This window comes from Grus americana, chromosome 9 (genome assembly GCF_028858705.1).
Source record: "Grus americana isolate bGruAme1 chromosome 9, bGruAme1.mat, whole genome shotgun sequence".
Lineage (NCBI taxonomy): Eukaryota > Metazoa > Chordata > Aves > Gruiformes > Gruidae > Grus > Grus americana.
Genome location: NC_072860.1, coordinates 230,558 through 247,372, shown reverse-complemented (window position 1 = coordinate 247,372; position 16,815 = coordinate 230,558). Strand labels below are relative to the sequence as shown.

The 16,815-nt window shown below is 48.8% G+C and overlaps 1 protein-coding gene across 4 annotated transcripts in view; it reads left to right on the top strand.

Moving 5' to 3' along the window:
* Window positions 1–16,815, top strand: part of HDLBP (high density lipoprotein binding protein) — a 38,998-nt gene that overhangs the window by 1,290 nt on the left and 20,893 nt on the right. For 2 of the 4 annotated variants that reach the window (XM_054835669.1, XM_054835666.1), the window contains exon 1: window positions 13,445–13,520. The exons of the other annotated variants lie outside the window; for them this stretch is intronic. The gene's annotated coding sequence lies outside the window, so the exon portion shown is untranslated. Of the gene's footprint in view, window positions 1–13,444; window positions 13,521–16,815 lie in introns of those variants that run through there. 4 annotated transcript variants of the gene reach the window in all.

The window sequence follows — 16,815 nt, the reverse complement described above, 5'->3', positions numbered from 1 at the left end:
TCGCAGTCCCAAGGAGTTTGAAGGAGTCATATCTTTTCCTACACTGTTGTGTAACGACAGAGAAAATCCTGCACGCTGATACGTGCTGTATAGCTTTGTTGCATGTTTTCTGTTTAGTAAGGCAAGTGAAGCTACTGCCCCGTGATTTAGTCCCCATTTTTCCTACTGTTGCTATCTAAATGCTATGCAATAGTTTTCACTTAGAAGACAATTTAACAGGTAGTATAATGGCATGTTTTTGGTTTGGTTTTTTTTTTCCTCTCCAAAACTAGACTGGAAAGTGGTGTTTCAGGTATCATTTCATAGGTGATTTGGATATCCCTCCCTCTGGTACAGAAATATACAGCAGAGACAAGGCAGGACAGGAAGCAGTAATGTAATTTGTAGCTGCGTGTCTGCTAAAGCTCTGTATCTCCAACTCTTTGCCTGTTTAAATGTAAGCTGTTGGAAAAAACAGTCTTCCTGTTTTGTACATGGATTCTCATGCAGCATGGCCCAAATTGTAGGCAAGGCCACCCACATACTCAAGCCACAAAAAACCCCAACCTTCCAGAAAAGTCTGGAGTAGTATAGTTTTTCACAGATCAGAATGACAGGCACAGGAAAAGCTCTCATTAGATGTGGAGGTAACAGTATCTGGAGGCCTGTAAATGTTGAGTGGAAGAGGCAGTGTAACCACCTAGTCTGAGTTTTGCCACTGTGGCAATACATAGTAAGCCTAGATCATTCTCAAAAGACAGTTTTCTTGGTGGCTTCTAAGAAGCAGTTAAGAAGGATTGCTCTGTGTTTGTCCTATATAAATCGTTCTGGTGTTTCACTCTTGATAGTGACACGTACTCCTGTCTCCTCCTTCGTTGCAATTTAAGCTGATTTCTTGTTGTCTTCTTTTCTTCCTTTCCCCCAATTCTGCCTGAGAAGGTGAAGAAAAATCCCACTATTTCTTACGTGTTGAAGGTTATTGTGTTCCCCGCGTCTAGACTGGGATGATCAAGGAAGAGGTGGGGGGAAAGGGAAGAGATTTCCTCTTGACCTGGAATTGGATCATAACACCATTATGTTATGTAGCATACTGGTAACAATAACAACAACTTATTTTTGGTAGGATAAGGGCAGTTGTTCTCAGTCGAGTAGCTAGTCTTTTTTCCGATTCACATTAAGCCGCTTCTGAAGACAGTAACGGTCTATTAGAAGAGGTATCTATAACCTTGGATCTTGTAGCTGTTATCAGTGTGGAGAGCTGTCCCAGACACACCAGCCTGTGCACTTACACCTCTTCAAAGAAAACTGGGATATTTTATCAGTTGCAATATTCCAGCTGATACCGCTTTTCCCAAAACACACTCTTCCCTTTGCGTATAGAAGCATGTTAAGCTGGTACAAATGCACTCAGGATTGTGCTACTGTGAGAATTCAGGTAATTTGCCCAGGTCACTACCCGTCAATGGCTACGGTAGTCAGCAGTTGCGTTGAGACCAGTCCAGAGTGTTCAGACTGAATGCAGGGATGTGGTTGAAAAAATTCATTCACCATGACTGGGAGGGTATTGGATAATTTGAACCATAGGTTTCTGTAGAATACCAGATTTATGTGAAAATGTTGTTTCTTTTTTTTTAAAAAAAGGTCACTCAGCAATGGTTTGACTTTGTTTTGTATTCCAGAATTCTGCAGAAGGAAATCCTTGGGCCTATACTGTGCAGAGCTTATAAAATAAACCTTAAAGCAAAATAGCAAGGCTCTGGCAAGTGTACTCATAGGTGTTTTGAAACTGGCACGCAGTAAAGACAGGGTGTGGAAACTGCCTTTGCACTTTCCCTACTGCCAGAAAGAGAGAAGTTGCAGATCGGTCGGTCACATCCTTAGCAGGAGCAGGCACCCAAGCACAGCCTGGCGAGACACCGTAACAAGAAATACAAGCCTCCACACACACTGTGCCCTGTGGATCGAGCACAGTAATAGCCTCCTCTCTGTAGCATTACCCTGATGGAAATGCTGTTATAATCTTGACAAAGAGATGCACTGCTGAAGAAGTTGCGACAGGGGTTTTTAAAGTGGGCTGAGAAAGGCATGTTCACCCAGGATGTAACGAGTCTAACTTGTCCAAGAGCATGTTATTGAGAAGCCCGGAGCCTGTAAAACTTTTGCAACATAGGTCTGTGCAAGAATTAAGTAGGTGTTATTTGTATTAAAATGTGAAAACAGATAAAGAAGAGATAGGAAAGTAAAACCCAGCTGCAGAATTAGGCCTCTGTTCTTCCTAATTACCCTAACCTTGAAAGAAGAGAGCATTAGGCTGTATTGTGTAGCATGGTGGGGTTTGCTGGTGTTTTTTTGTTTTGCTTAGTGTTTTTTTTCTGGGGCTTTGGTCTAGAAGCTGTTCCAGTGGAGTCCGTGTAACCAGGAGGCTGTGGTATTTATTGTGGGCCCTGAGACTGCTTTTGGAGTGGTCCGGGTCAGGAGGGATGGCTGAGGAGCTCAGGAGACGGCTAGAGCTGGTCTCTGGACCCCAGGCGCTCATGCTGGGCTGGTAATTGAGGCAAGTGTCTAGTGTCCTGAGTTCGGGGCTTGTTTCAAGAGCTCTTTTCATTTTAGAAATTCCTAATATTAGAAGAATAATTTTGGGTTACAGGCTTATCCTGGGTGCGGAATTATACCTGGGAGAATTCAGCATGTGGCTTTATATTTAGCTGCCCTTTAACTTTAAAAGAAAGACTGTTTATGCCCTCAAAATCTGCTATTAAAATCTCATTATTTACATTACCATTTTAAAAGGAAAAGTCCTGCATGCCTAATAAATCTAGTGACCCTTTTCCCCATCTTTCTTCCGTGAACTAAAGTTGCGCCATAGCTCTCATGGTGAGGCCTCAGTAGAAGAGAATCAGGGAGTCAGGTTGAAGAAAGATGTATCAATAAACAGGGGGGAAAAGTTCTAGCCAAAGTAGGGGGGAAGAAGCTTCTTTATTTAGAAAATTTGACATGTATAGAAGATTTTGTGTTGCTAGAAGAATTATGTGTTTAAGGTTTTAATTCTAATGAGGCAAAGTAGTCAGGCTGTGATGAATGTTCTGGATTTATTTTGTTTCAAAAGAAACTTATGTATGTTAAAGCCAAAGTGGTTCATTTTTTCCTTCATTTAGGTGATCTTTGGTGTTTCTACCTACACAAGTTCTGGTATTTTCCCAGCAGTCTCTCAGAAATACGAGCGTCCTTTCTGCATCTGATAGATTTTTCAAGTCTTGAAGATACCTACTAATGTTTTGCAAATTATTACTAGATGTATTAGCATATAAATAACTTAGGTATGTTCATACCTCACAATGCTAATTTCTTGACTTTGGCTGATTCAAAAAACCCTTTTGGTTTAATCTCGGTGTACTGTAACTTTGTTTTGTGTCTGTGCATTCCTGTGTTTTGGGGAGGGCTAAATAGGTAGCTTCTGCAAAGAAGGCAGGGTGTGTGTGTTTATGTACGTGTTTGTATATAAGACAGACAGTTGGATTTCCCCTTACTGCTCTAAATAAAGCAAAATGGTAGTGGTATTTAGAAGGGGGAGAAAAACTTGTCATTACACTTACGGTCCTAGCAATGCTCTCACCTCAGTGAAGTCTGTTTGATTGCACTTCTGGCAATTGTCGGACTTGGGAAGAAACCTCTGGCCCCAGTGCCAGGAGCGGGTTCCTGAGCAGCGCCAAAGGGGCAGGAGCAGGGTGGCCTCGTCCAGCGGCCATGTGGGTGCAGAGGGCTGACCTTGCCCACAGTTGCCTGTACTGCTGGAGCTGGCTGTGTTACTGAGGCAGCGATGGAAGCATGTCGCTCCTTTGTGAGGAGCAGGGGTTGAGGCAAGGAGCTATGTCCAGCTGGAATCACAAAAGAGGCGCTTGCAAAGCAGTGGGCAGAAATAACAGGGAAAAACCTGAGAGAAAAGATGGACCACAAAAGGCTCGGTTAGAGGAAATCGTAATGAGTTTAACTTCAGTGGAAAAACAGCACTGGAAGAAGGGAAGGGATTGGTTCAGTAGCTGTAAGACACCAAGAAATGATGATTCACAGGAAAAGTTTTGCCTTTGAGAGGATTGAATAGCACAGTAATATTCACGCGACCTCCCTCAAATGACGCTGTTTAATTTCATTGTAAAGTGAAATGGATTTACTTGTTGACGCAAAATGGAAGTAGTACCAGATTCTCTTAGATTCAGCAGCATGGCGTCTGGAACTGTTTTCCAGCAACGGTCTTGTCCTCTTTTCTAAAGATTTTTCACTGATGAGAGAGAACCATTTGGGAAAAGTTTGGGGGTGGAACTGATAGATTTATTTAGCATTAATGGAAGAAAAGAAAACAAACACCCAAACAAAAAAAAAATCCCAAACCCAACAAACAGAATTCCATGTATGTCACAAATCGAGGTGATTCTGGTAAAAACATCTGCGGGTGTAACTTGTATGTACACCATACCTTTTGCCTGCACAAGAAATATCTGTGAATGAAAACTTCTGGAAGTGAGTGCTGATATCACAACAGTTGATACTTGTGTGCTGTAGCCATGCATTTAGTAGTCCGATATCCCAGCAACTAACTGGATTTTAAGGAGTAAAGACTTGGAGCCCTGTAGTGTTTTGACTATTACTATTCACCTTGGAGGCTGCACGACCCAGCCTCGTCCCTGTGTTATTAAGCTGATAACTGCTTGTTGAGGTCTCTGTCAAAGGCCATGAAAGCACTGTCTGACCCATACGTATCAGCACTGTTGTTTTAAAGGAAGGTTACTGGTGTCATATCTCACAGTAAATATGAGGCGGGTATAGCTAGCTTTCATAAACCTAACCTTGGGCATGTTTTTCATCAGGGATTGGATAACTGGAATAATCTTTTTGCATCATTCAAATGTCAGGGTGGGTTTAGAATATTGGCATGTAGCATGGGCATCACTCCCCTGCCCTTTTTTTCCCCATCCCCACTAGTTTTGTTTGACTGGTATTTCAAAGGTTTTACACTGGGTTGTCTGAAAAATCAGTGAAGACTTTGATGGCCCTTGCTCAGTTTGGGTGGTACTACCTGCAGTAGTACCACTTGCTGGTTCTCATCCTGTTGTTTCTGGTACTGTGTTTCTGTCTATACGTGCATTTCTGGCACTGAGAGTTAAACTGCATATTTCACAAAATAAACTGGGTATTTGCCAAAGATGAGTGACAAACAAAGCCTAGGCCAGGCCGTGTGGCAGGAACATGGACGTCGGGCATGGGATGGATATATGGGTTGAGATAAGAAAAAGGAAGAAAGTAAGAGTCGGAGCTGATGTGAGGAAAATTTCCCACTGATGGGGACAGAGGCAAAGCTAGGGAAAGCCCCAGTGGGGCAAGAGGCCAGGAGCAATCGAGATGGACTTGTTGCTGCTTGCCCCAGCTGTAGCCTTGGGTGAGGAGTGGGGGGTGTCTGTGTGCCTCCAGTGGGCACTGTGGATGGTGGGGGCTCTCTGACCTCCCCTGCCCTTCCCAGAGAGGGGAGCGTGGCTCTGCCCTTTGCAAACCAGGCCCTGACTGTTTCCATTGCACAGTGGAAAGTTCGCTGTTATCTCTGTTCAAGCGATAAAGCTCAACATAAACCTGTGTTGGAGCAGTCAAAAGGAAGGTTAAGAAGAACAGCTCACAGAGCAGGCAGGGTGAGAGGACGGATAGGAATATGTTATGCTTGGCCTGTTATTGCATATGCTTTTGTTTTCAAAATGAATACTTCAGCAGTTGGTATAGCCTGCTGGGATTTAGGCACGTGGTCTTCCAAGGACCCTTGAAATCTCTGGAGAATAGCAAGTTGTAGATGGGTGACTGCTTAAAAGTAGAGCTGGTTAAGTAGCATTGAGGAAACTTTATATTCTACACCTGCTCTTAGAAAAAGTTTAATGAAGTTAAAATACTGAGTTGATGGCTCTGATGGCGGCCAAGTTGTGGCTAAAAATGAGAGCAAGGACTGACCATGTAGAGAAGTTTAGAAGTTCTTGGAAGTTTAAGAAATGTGAACCCCTCTATTTGATTTGAAAACTCGTATTGCTCAGGGCACTATTGTGTTAACCCAAAAGACAGTAACAATATGTGAGTGGAGGACAGTACAGCACGTGGTATCCAAGCAAAAAATTTGTACCTAAAATGGCACGTGTACCCTTCTAGTTCAGCCCAAAGATGAGCAGGGTGGGACTGGAAATGATTCAGTTATGAAAAGAGGGTTTTAAGCATAAAATAATATTATTTGTAACAATTAGTGGAAATAGTTTTTCTCTGAGTTCTCGCTATCTCTCTCTCTTCTTTCATAGCAGGCTTAGAATGGCCTTGCAGATTTGGAAGAGAAGACTGTCTGGTTTTTTCACTGTCAGTTTAGATCACCGTGATGTAATTCTGTCTAACGCATGAAGAGCCTTTTGCTTGGCCTAGTAGAGATTAGGAATTAGTGCTTGTCTGTGGATATGTTGAGCCCCTGTTGCATGTGCTATGAATAGGACAAAGGGAAGGCTGCGCTTAAATAGCGAGGGTCCTATCATCGCTTTTAAAAACTGGCAGTTGGAATCAGATCTTTAATGTCTTTTCAGAGGAATTGTTACCAAACCGAAGATGTTTTTTTTTTTTAATTGTCCCTTCCCTCTCCAAAGCACTAGCCTCCCTGCCAGTTTAATTATTTTATTCTTTTGAGGTTTGTGTTTGTCACAATAATGCTAACTTTTCTGGGTCATATTTTCAAACTGCTTATTGTAGCTGAAAGATAGAAATAAAGAAAAAAAAATCTACAAAATCGGAGTCTTGTGAAGCCATGTGACTTGGGGAACTGGAACTCAAAGGAAAACATACCAGAGCACATAGAAAGTTTATAAAAATGGAGCTCTGGCATTCTTTTAAGTCTTCATTATCCAATAAACATTAAACTGAGGAATCTTTAAAATCTTTCAAGGAGCTGTTAAGCAACCTTGCTTAGCTTTTTCTGTGCAATACCTAGAATCGAAGTAGTTAAGCAAGGTTAAAAAAACCCCACCCTCAAACGAACAAAACAGACAAAAATAAATGTCTATTTACAATTTCCATGCTTGAGTTGCAAATTGCCCCCCTGCCCCCCTGAAGAATGCCATTTGGGACATCTCATTTAGTTTGCCACTCTTCTTAGTATTTGTTTTCATTTGCTGTATATATCTACCTAATTGACTCTCTGTGAAAAGAAGTGGTTGTCATCTTTATAAACTGCTGTAAGCAGGTCCTTAAATTCTGCTCTGCAAAACATCAGCCTAAGAGTGCCTGTAGGAGGGTCTTTGGGAGCATGGTGACACCTTCAAGCTAAGGGACACAGTCGGTTTGAATCTTCTTGATGGTTAATGTGAAAAAGGGTAAGTTCAGGGCTTGCAAGTCCCTTGCCATTCCAAGCTACGTGATATGTAGTGCGCAAGAACTTCTGGCAACATCTCTTTAAAAAAAAAAAAAAATTGCCACATGTTCATTTTATATTGCAATTGCCAAGGGAGAGGGAACAAGAGACACTGGAAAGGTAAACAAAAGAACTGCAACCCAGTAGCCAAAGGAGGGTGAAGTGAAACTTTCCTTTTGAAGAACAGAAAGGAAATAGACTGTGCTTTGTTCCGCGGTATCTCCGCGATCCTCGCTTCTGGGGTAACTGTGATACGTAACTGCAAGTATCCAAGCAGGCTTTGGGAAGTAGTTATCAGTGGAAGATTTTTTTTTTTCCTTCTGCAGTGCAGGTTGCACAGAGAGCAGTGCTGCAGCACCACTCTGAAAGCACCTGTGTATGAGGAGCAACCAGCGTGGTGGTGATTTAAATTAAAAAGCAAGTTCAGATCAGCATAAAGAGCCAAAATTGAAATTAAAGGTTCTGACTGCAAGTAAGAAGTTTTCTTTGCTGTTAGGATAGTTGGCTATTGGAATAGGTTGCCCAGAAAGTTTGTGCAGCGTTGAAGGTTTTCAAGACCTGACTGAAGAAAGCCCTCAACGCCCTGGTCTGACCCTGCTTCAAGCAGGAGGTTGGACTAGAGACCCCAGAGACTCGACCTGTTGTCAGATGTTCTGAAATTCTGTGATTTCCTTCACTTCTGCTACTCTGTGCTATTGCAACTTCCCAGTCAATATATCAGGAACTTTTGTTTTCTGAATCTCTTTTTCCCATTCTTGAAACTGTAAAGCAACACAGGAAGATACTTTATGTCACTTTGCCCCTCATGTTTAAAAAGTATTCCTCTTCAAAGTGTTCATTGGCTCCCCATGGCCAAGAACCTGAAATTTGCTTCTACTTTGACAACCTTTTCAATTCCTAAATTTGCCTATAAGCATTTCTGAAATACAGGTGGGAAATTTACCTGTCATTCTTGGTCAGAACATATTACTTCTGTTTTCATCTCATTCCATTTTATCTTGGTTATTTGAAGTCCTAACTTTTCCTGAAAGCTGAGTTTGTGTTAATTGATCAGATTTCTCTTCCAGTTAAGTGGAAGGACGGACTCTGACCTGTCCTCCATGGCTTCCTTTTGCTTTGCTTTTGGATTGATTTTATTAAACTGTCCGTTGACTTTCTTCCTCATCTCTGAAATGGCATTTGTTTTGTCATACCACCTGGCACCCAAGGATCACAGTGTTCTGAACAACCTGAAATGAAATAATGAGTCCACAGAGTAAATCAAGACTGTTGTGTGTGCACAGCCAGGGCAACTGAGAGAATTTCATCAGTCAGTTCACCAAATCGCCAGCAAAACAAAGAGTAGAGTTCAAGTCTCTTGACTGGTTTGTCCGCATTAACCACTGGATCTAGTTGTCTCACAGTGTCCCTGTGTAAAACATGCATATCTACACCTTAACTAGCAGCTTTTCCTCTCTCTGCAGTCAGAAGGCTTGAAGCTACTTGTTCACGCTAGACCTCTGTCCACAGCAGTAAGTTGCTTCTGTTCTTCCTACCTATTTTGCTTGCCCCTCTTTTTAAAGAGCACCCTGTGATAGTTTAGGATGGGCAGTGTATATATTGTTTGCTAGCTAACAGTTGCATAATTTTATTGTCAGGGTGCCCAGGAAATAAATACGTCTTTTAAACAACCATTTTGGCTGAGGGGCCTGCCGCGGTTAGTCACCTTCCTTCTATGTCTGGTCAGCTCTTCTGCTTGTGCAAGAGACTTGCCCTCGATAAACAACAGAGGTTTACCAGGAGAAAGGCAAGTGGGGTTGCGCTCCCCTGGGATCCCTTATTTGTACCACCTAGGTCTTGTGTGAGACAAACACGTGCAGTTGCTCATCTTCCTTCTGCCTCCCTCTCTTCTTCACAGCGTGACTGGTTGGAGTTGGGATTAGTGTATAGGCTTGGGTAGATTTTTTTTCCTCTTTCTACCAGCAGTACTCTACTTGGGTATTTGCAGTGAGCCTCTGAAGATGGAGGGCTTGCATTAAGTACAGCCGAGGGGCGGAATTTAACCTACAGAATCATTTCTTCCTGGTACCGATGTGTGAATGGGGAAGAGAGGTACCTGACTTGCATGTCCCTGGAAGTTTCCTTCCTGTGGCGAATAAAGAAACTCTGGTCTCAAAGTCACTGAGACGTAAGCAACGTGGACTCACGTTCAATCACTTTTTATGATGAAACTTTTCTATTCCCTTATCAGAAGGATCTATATAATTTGACCCTTAATTTCATAGAGGTTTTCCTGTAGAAATAAAAACATTCTATTGGAAGATCCCATGGCAAGCCATAGCAATAGCTTTAGAGCTGAGAGGCATATCTTGCTTGCTTTGGTTGAGAACCCAAGTACTCTCTGGCTTACAAGTGCCCTGCATCCTGAATCCTCTTCCACTTCTTTTTCTAGTTTGAGCCAAAGTATCCCTGACCCCTTTTCTCTTCATACCCCTGGTGAGGGATGTGCCGACATGCTTTCAGGAGCAGATCTTTTGTGGCGTTCTCTGACTTCAGTGTGTGGGATAAGCACCCAGAGTACAAAAAGGGTGCTTATTTGTACAGTTTTGGAAATCTGGAGTTTTATTTAACAGGAAATAAAGTCACGGCACACACTTTGGAGCATACTTGGGTTGCTTTCCAAATAAGGCTTAGAGTTTCTGGCAGGAAAAATAGAGATCTCTTATAACAACAGAAAATAAGAACAGGCTAGAAGAAATCCTTTGCAAAATCCTAACTCAGCTGAGGGCAAATGTGCCAGGAAAGACCAACCTTTTTGTGGTTTTTGCTCCAGTGGTTAAGGAGCTGAAAGTTTCCTCTCTCTTCCCCAAGAGTCCTGGGGTAGCATGATTATGGAAAGCTTCTTAACTCCTCAACCTTTGCTTTCACACTGGTGAACACTTTTTCTAAAAAAACAAACCCCAAACCGGTTCAATGTTAGTTTTATCTCTGTGTGTGTTTCATATTTTTGCTGGTCCCATTTCTGTGCCTTCCCTCAGACTGGTGATACGAGCTGCCAATTTGATAAGCCGTGAAAGCTGTATATTGCCCAAGTCTCCACCTGTTCTGTTGCACATCGATGCCCTTTTGGGGAAGCTTCATTTTCAGTTGTTCTTGCAAGTCATGAAACCAAGGTCTGTCGTAATGCTGCCAAAATATGGGATGCTAGAGGGAGACGGGCAGGTTAGTGTTTGTCAAGAGGTTGAGTACCTCCTCCTGTCTCCTTTCCCCTCAGCTACCAAAAATTCCTACACCTGGCTTCTAGAGGAGCCATTTTACACACATCTGTGACAAGCATCTTTTTTTTTTTTTTTTATGTGAGATTGCACTTGTGGGCAAGTAGACAGAGCAGGCACCAAGCAGCCCCTGCAGGCACCTCTCTGCCTCATTAAAGAAGAGGGACGGGATGGGATGCAGATGGTCAATGTTGTGCTGACAGGAGGAGCAGCAGATTGAAATAGGCCTCCTAGCATCCTCTAAATGTGCTCTTGTCCATGTGCAGGACTTACTGAATGTGGGAGGAAAGGTGAGCTCTTCCTTCCCCCCCCTCACCCTCTTCCCCCATGGAAGATGTTCCTCTAAGTAGAACAGCCCCTGACAGGTTTCCTTCAGCAGAAATCATTATTTGAGGGTAGCACGCAGTGAGATGCTCTAGGCCTTCCAGTAACTTCTGGGCCTGGCAGGCTTCCCTCCCACCACTTCCAGCTGCAAATAAAGGAAGAGCTACAGAAACACGCAGGGAAGATTCCCTCTTAAACAGTCCCGGAGGGGAAGCTGTGATAAAAGCCAGAAATCCATAATGTCCTAGCAACCCCAGCGCTGCAGCTGCACTACATAGAGCAGGAGCGGGACCCAGGGCTGTCCCATAGGCACAGGTGGCACGTCCCCACAGAGGGCCCCTGCCGAACCAGGTAATGAGATGGAGTTGAGGGAGAAGGATGTTGGTGTTTCAGTAAGATGCTCTAGTCTGGGGGTTGTGATGCTCCTCTGGTTCCCAGGCACAGGAGATCGCAGTAATTACCTGTGTCAGAGTTAATTGGACACAGCAAAGTTGAAACTTTGAAAGGAGGCTGCTTGGTTTGCGCTGGGGAGGTAAACAGGAGGGAGTGAAAGCACCAGAAAAGCATCGTGCATGTCGAGCGAGGTTCAGAGCGCTAGGCTCCAAGTCCCAAGTTACAACCCCCCTGCGCTCCCAGCTGCTGCCTGGAAGCAGAAGTGTCCGAAGTTTGGAGGTGCTGCGGTTTACCCAGGTCCCTGGAGCTCTGCTTTTGCATGAGCCGCCTCTTTCTCAGTAGGCACCAGCTTGCTCGTGTGTCTTACAGGGTGCTGCTGGCATCTGCCGCCTGGACGTTTTTTGTCAGAGGAGCCTGAGCCAGCTCTTGGAGCATATATGACGTGGCAGCAGCGGTTGCTGCCTTTCTGTGCGGCAGCCCCGTGCTTGGAGCAGTATCCCTGCATCCTCGCAGAGACGGACAGACTTTTTGAGGAGAGGCCGGGGCGGGGGGGGATGGATCGTCTTGGTGCCTGGGCAGGGTGTCAACTCCTGACGACTGTTCTCCCTTTAACGTACTTCCCGTTTTCACCCACAAGTGTATTTTTATTTACAGTGATAAATTGTTTGTGTCAAAAAGTTCAAGTGCTTTAATGATGTCCTCCCAGCCACAGGATTGAAAGAGGAAAACCAGAGAAATCTCCTACTCTTGATCAATAATAATAAGTAATCATAATTTTACTTAAGGCTAAATACCATCTATGTTTCCATAAATACATCACATGAATATATCTATCTAAAAATTACTGCTTGTAACCAAAAGCAGTTACTCCAAAGACCTTGCATTTCTGCAGTCAGAGCTCTACAAAGCAGGTTCTTGCGTTTAGTTTGCCAGGGTCTGGGAGAGAGCAGGGTGTGAATGAGAAAACCAGTCGCTAAACACAAGTTATGAATGATGAGGAAAATTAATCCTGTTGTAGGAAAACGGGCAGAGACTGAGCTAATGCAAAAATCAGTTCAAATTCCATGTATTTTTACACTGATGTGACTTTTTCCTCAGTTCCCTGAGGGTGCAGGGCTAATAATTAAAAACATCTATATTGCACAAACTTTAATAAACATCCTCTCTGCAGGAAAGGAGGGTGTTGTGCTTGCTGGCTTGCCTTTCCTCTCCCTTGCTCTTCCCCATTTCCAAATTAGAGATGGGAATAAGGAGAGGGGCTTTTGGGGGGGGGATGGGGGGGTGTTGGTGTTTTGTTTGTGGTTGGAGGGTTTTTTTTGTGGTGGTGGTGGTTTTGTGAGGCTTTTTGGGTTTTGTTGGTTTTTTTTTTTTTTTAATCCTGTGCTTACCTTGTCCCTTCTCCTGTCTGCACCCTCAGCATGGAGTAGCTGCTGCTTGGATGCAGGCTATTGCAGGAGGAGGATGAAGAGCTGGCCTTGGGGCTGGAGCCCTGGTGTCCCTCTCCGCTGGTGGGACGGGGCAGAGGCCCCGGGTGTTTGCAGCTCTCTGGTGCCAGCCGTGGGTTTGACTGATCAGAGCCTTCGCGAGCCACTCCAGCTCACTAACCCTGTGTGAAACCGGCCTCAGCCAAAGTCGGTAATTCTCAGCTCTGGGGAGCTGAACCGAGTCCCAGCACTGCAGAGGGGCCCGGGACAGCCGGCCGGGCAGGCTCGGTTCTGCAGCAGCTCTGGCCCTCGCGTCCCCCGGACCGCCGGGCCACAGCTGGGAGGCCCTTTCTGCACCTCAATCCGTTGTTTAAGGGAAGGCGGCCGGGGGCTTTGCCGCGGGTGTCAGTCCGGGGCGCCGAGCCGGCGGTGGGTGAAAGCCACCCACAGCTCTCCTCCCTCGCCGTGAAGCCGGGCGGCGGGAGCGGGGCTGCCGCCAGAGCCGCAGGCTGCCGGACCGGGCTGCTGCTCCACTCCGCCGCGGCGGGGCGGCCCCGGCGGCGCGGGGCACGCGTGGCGGGCCGGCCCCGCCGGGAAGGGGCATGTCCCGCTGACGTGCGGGCCCGGGATTGGCAGCGGCCCGGCCTATATAGGCGCCGGGGCGGGCGCTGTGCCGCTCTCCCAGGAGCGCTCCGGTTCTCCAGCAGGGCGGGCGAGCGGGCACCGGCCGGAGTGAGTCACGGGGATGGGGGGCGGCCCCTCCGCCCGCGGCCGCGGCGCCGACGTGGAGGCTGGTGGGGCGGGGGGGGGGGCGGCCCGGTCCTGCCTCGCTTCCTCCGCCTGGGCAGCGACGTGTCGGCGCCGCCGGGAAACTCCGGGCCAACTTCTCGCTGGCCGGGCCGGGCAAAGTCCGGCGGGGGGCCGCTCGGGGAAGGGGGCACCCGGGGAAGGGGGCGGGGGGCCGGCGGCGCGGCCTCGGCCGATGCCGACATGGCTGTGCCGGCCGGCAGCAGCTGTCGGGTAGCGCCGGCGTGCGGCGCCGTCCCGGGACCGGGTTGATGGGGACGCTGGGCCCCGCGGGTGCGTGGGGAGGGGGCGGGCTGGGCCGGGGCGCGGCGTGGACCCTCTCGCCAGAAGGAGAGGGGTAGCGGCGGGGGTCGGGGCGGCTCCACGTCGTCCGCGGCGGTCGGAGGGTTTGCGCCTGCTACGAGCCAAAACGGTCGGCGGCGGGCGTTCGTCCTGCGCCGGATCAGCCCGCGGAGCGCCGGCGGCGGGCAGCCTTCCCCCGGGTCGCGAGGGCCGAGCGGCTCCGCTCCTGTCGTGACTAGAGGGGCGAGTGCCCCGGCCCCGCTCTCTGGGCCACCGGCGGGGCCGAGCAGGCGGTGGGAAGGTGCTAACGCCGGGCTCGGTGCAGGCCGTGTCCGCCCCAGCCCAGCGCCCGCCTCGCTGCCGCCAGCGGCAGCTTTCCGGCAGCCGCGGAGCCGTGCTCGGGGGGCTGTCACATCACCACCACCTCCCCCCCTGCGGGAGCACCTTTCCCCCGCTTGCGTGATGCGGACGCCCCCGGCCTGCAGCCCGGAGGGCCGGGCTGGGGCTGCTACTGCCCCCACCCCGCGCCGCCCGCCGCGCTCCCGGTCCTGTACGGTCGGCGCATTGGGGTGCACCCCCCCATCCCCCCCCCGCTCGGCCCCGCGCGGGGGGCGCGGGTGACAGCGGGGCCCGGCCGGGCCCTTTAAGGGCGCCGCCCCGCCCCATCGCGCCGCCCCGCCTCCGGTGCCGGCAGTGCTGAGGTGGCGCTGGCGGCGCCGCCCGCCCTGGCCTGGCCTGGCCCGGCCCGGCCCGGCCTGGTCTGCGGGGCCCGGCGGCTCCCCTGCCTCGCTTCGGCCTGGCGCGGCCGGGCACCGCGGGGGGAAGCGGAGGGGCGCCTCTCCGCCCGGCCCCGGCGGCGTGCCCGTTGCCCGTGCCGTTGTCCCGGGGAAGGCGGGCGCTGCCCGAGGTGCGGTAGCGGTACAGGCCCGGGCGGGCTCCGGGCGCAGCCTGCCCCGCGCGGGAGGCGCTCCCCGAGGCCGGCTGCCCCTCTGGGTGCGCAGCCGTGGAGCCCCTTCCCTAGCCCCAGTGAGAAGCACCGCCGGGGCCTGCCGCGCTGGGGGACACGGGCGGGTGCAGGTTCTCCCTGGCTGGGTGGCACAGAACCTCCTGTCTGAGGGCAGGAAGCGAGAATGGGAACGCGGCTGTCATGGCGTTGGGGGAAGAGGGCATAGGTCCGCTCTAAGTCTGGCTGTGTCAAAGACACCGGTCGTGTTGCGCTCTCAGATGTAGTGCTTCAGGAATCGGTGCGAAGGGCAAGACTCTGTCCTGCCACGCAGCAGCTGTCCACCTGTGCTATCCCCCAAAATCAAGGGGCCTGGGCCTTCAGTTCTTGGAGAGCCAGTCGCTTTTCAGAAAGCAAGTATTTTCATGTATGACCACCCACCTACCAGGAGATCCCCTGCCCCGCGTCAACATCTGATGGAAGATCGTGGTGCCACAGCCAGCCCAGCCCTGTTCCTCTGTGCAGTCCTTGCTGCATCTGGTGTTAGTTACCTTGATTAACAAAATGCTGATATTTTTATTAAATACAGTTTTAAATAACGTGTAACTGATGTTTCTGTCCACAAATACCGATTGTACTGGCAGTGTAATTCATGTCTTTGCTTTTGTTTCTCTTCATACAAATGTTTCCCGTGTGGTTGGGTCTGGCCCTTGCCGGAGGTTATTTTTAGGATTATTTCGTTCTCTTTATTTTAAGTGCGCTCTAGACTTCTGAAACTTTTTTGGCGCACAAAGCCAGTGCTACGGAGGGTGTACAAACTAGGCAGTTTAAAACCTGTTGACCCAGTCAGCCACACGCTAGCATGACGTAGCCGTAACCTTAGTTTCAAAACCTAAAGTGGGAAGTCGACGAGGTGTAGGCTCCAAATGCGATGCCTGAGCTGCTGGTTTTGATGTTATGTTTAAAATACCATTCTGATGGCCGCCTCTGATTTTGGCCGGAGATGAATCCCTGAGGCCTACAATATTCCAGATGTTTGGGGTTACTGGAGACGAAGAGCATTTGTTCTTAGCTTGCTGCATGGGTGACGAAGCAGAAATTCATGCGGATAAATGCTGCCCTTAGATTCCTCTTTGAATGTCTAGCTGTTCTCTGAGGTGGAGGCTGCAGGGAAGGTCTCCGCAGCTGGTATGGACACAGTGAAACCAGCAGCTGTGCCTTGAGGTCGTGGCTTGCAGGCAGGTGCTATATTGGGTGTCGTTCATTGACTGCTCATCTTTACACTCCTCTCAGGAGCAGAGCCCATACGAGATGAGCTAGGTGGTGCTCTCCTGAGAAATGAGGGTTAAAGGCACATCCATGCCAAGGCTCTAGCCAGACCTTGGCAGCTGCTCGTGATGTCTAGGGTGCTTCTCGGTCCTGCCTGCAGCTTGCCATGAGGTGGTGGCACCCTTGATAGTGACCCATGGGCTGGAGGAGCCGACGGCTGAGCCTGCAGGCCTTGCCCAAACAGTCTGGGACAGGTGCCGTGCCGCTCACATGCTTTCCTTGCTTCTGCGGCAGCTCGAGCCATGCAGTTGTGTACCACGGATGTGTAGCCACGTGTTACACCATGGCGTAACCGTGGACAGCGAGGAGAACTCAGGTATTTCTCTGAGATCAGATTACTAACCACCCTTTTGTGTACACCAGCAAATGCCTCTGCGTGTTGCAGCGGCTGTGCTTCAAACAGCATGGCCAGCTGGCTGTCCTGGGAGCTGCCACCTCATAGTAGCAGATCGTTACAGGATTAATTGCAACGTTGGTTCTGTTTCTTTGTTAGCGCAGGTGGTGTTGCCTTGTGCCTGGTAAGACGTGTGTTGAAGTAGGGGAAAACACTCCGGCCTTCACTGAGGTGCAGATCAGGCCTGTTACTGCTCTCCTTGTTCTTCCCTCCTTTCCTTCTGCCGTTGTCGCCTTCCTTTACTATGTCACAACGCAAGCGTGAAGTAGGAC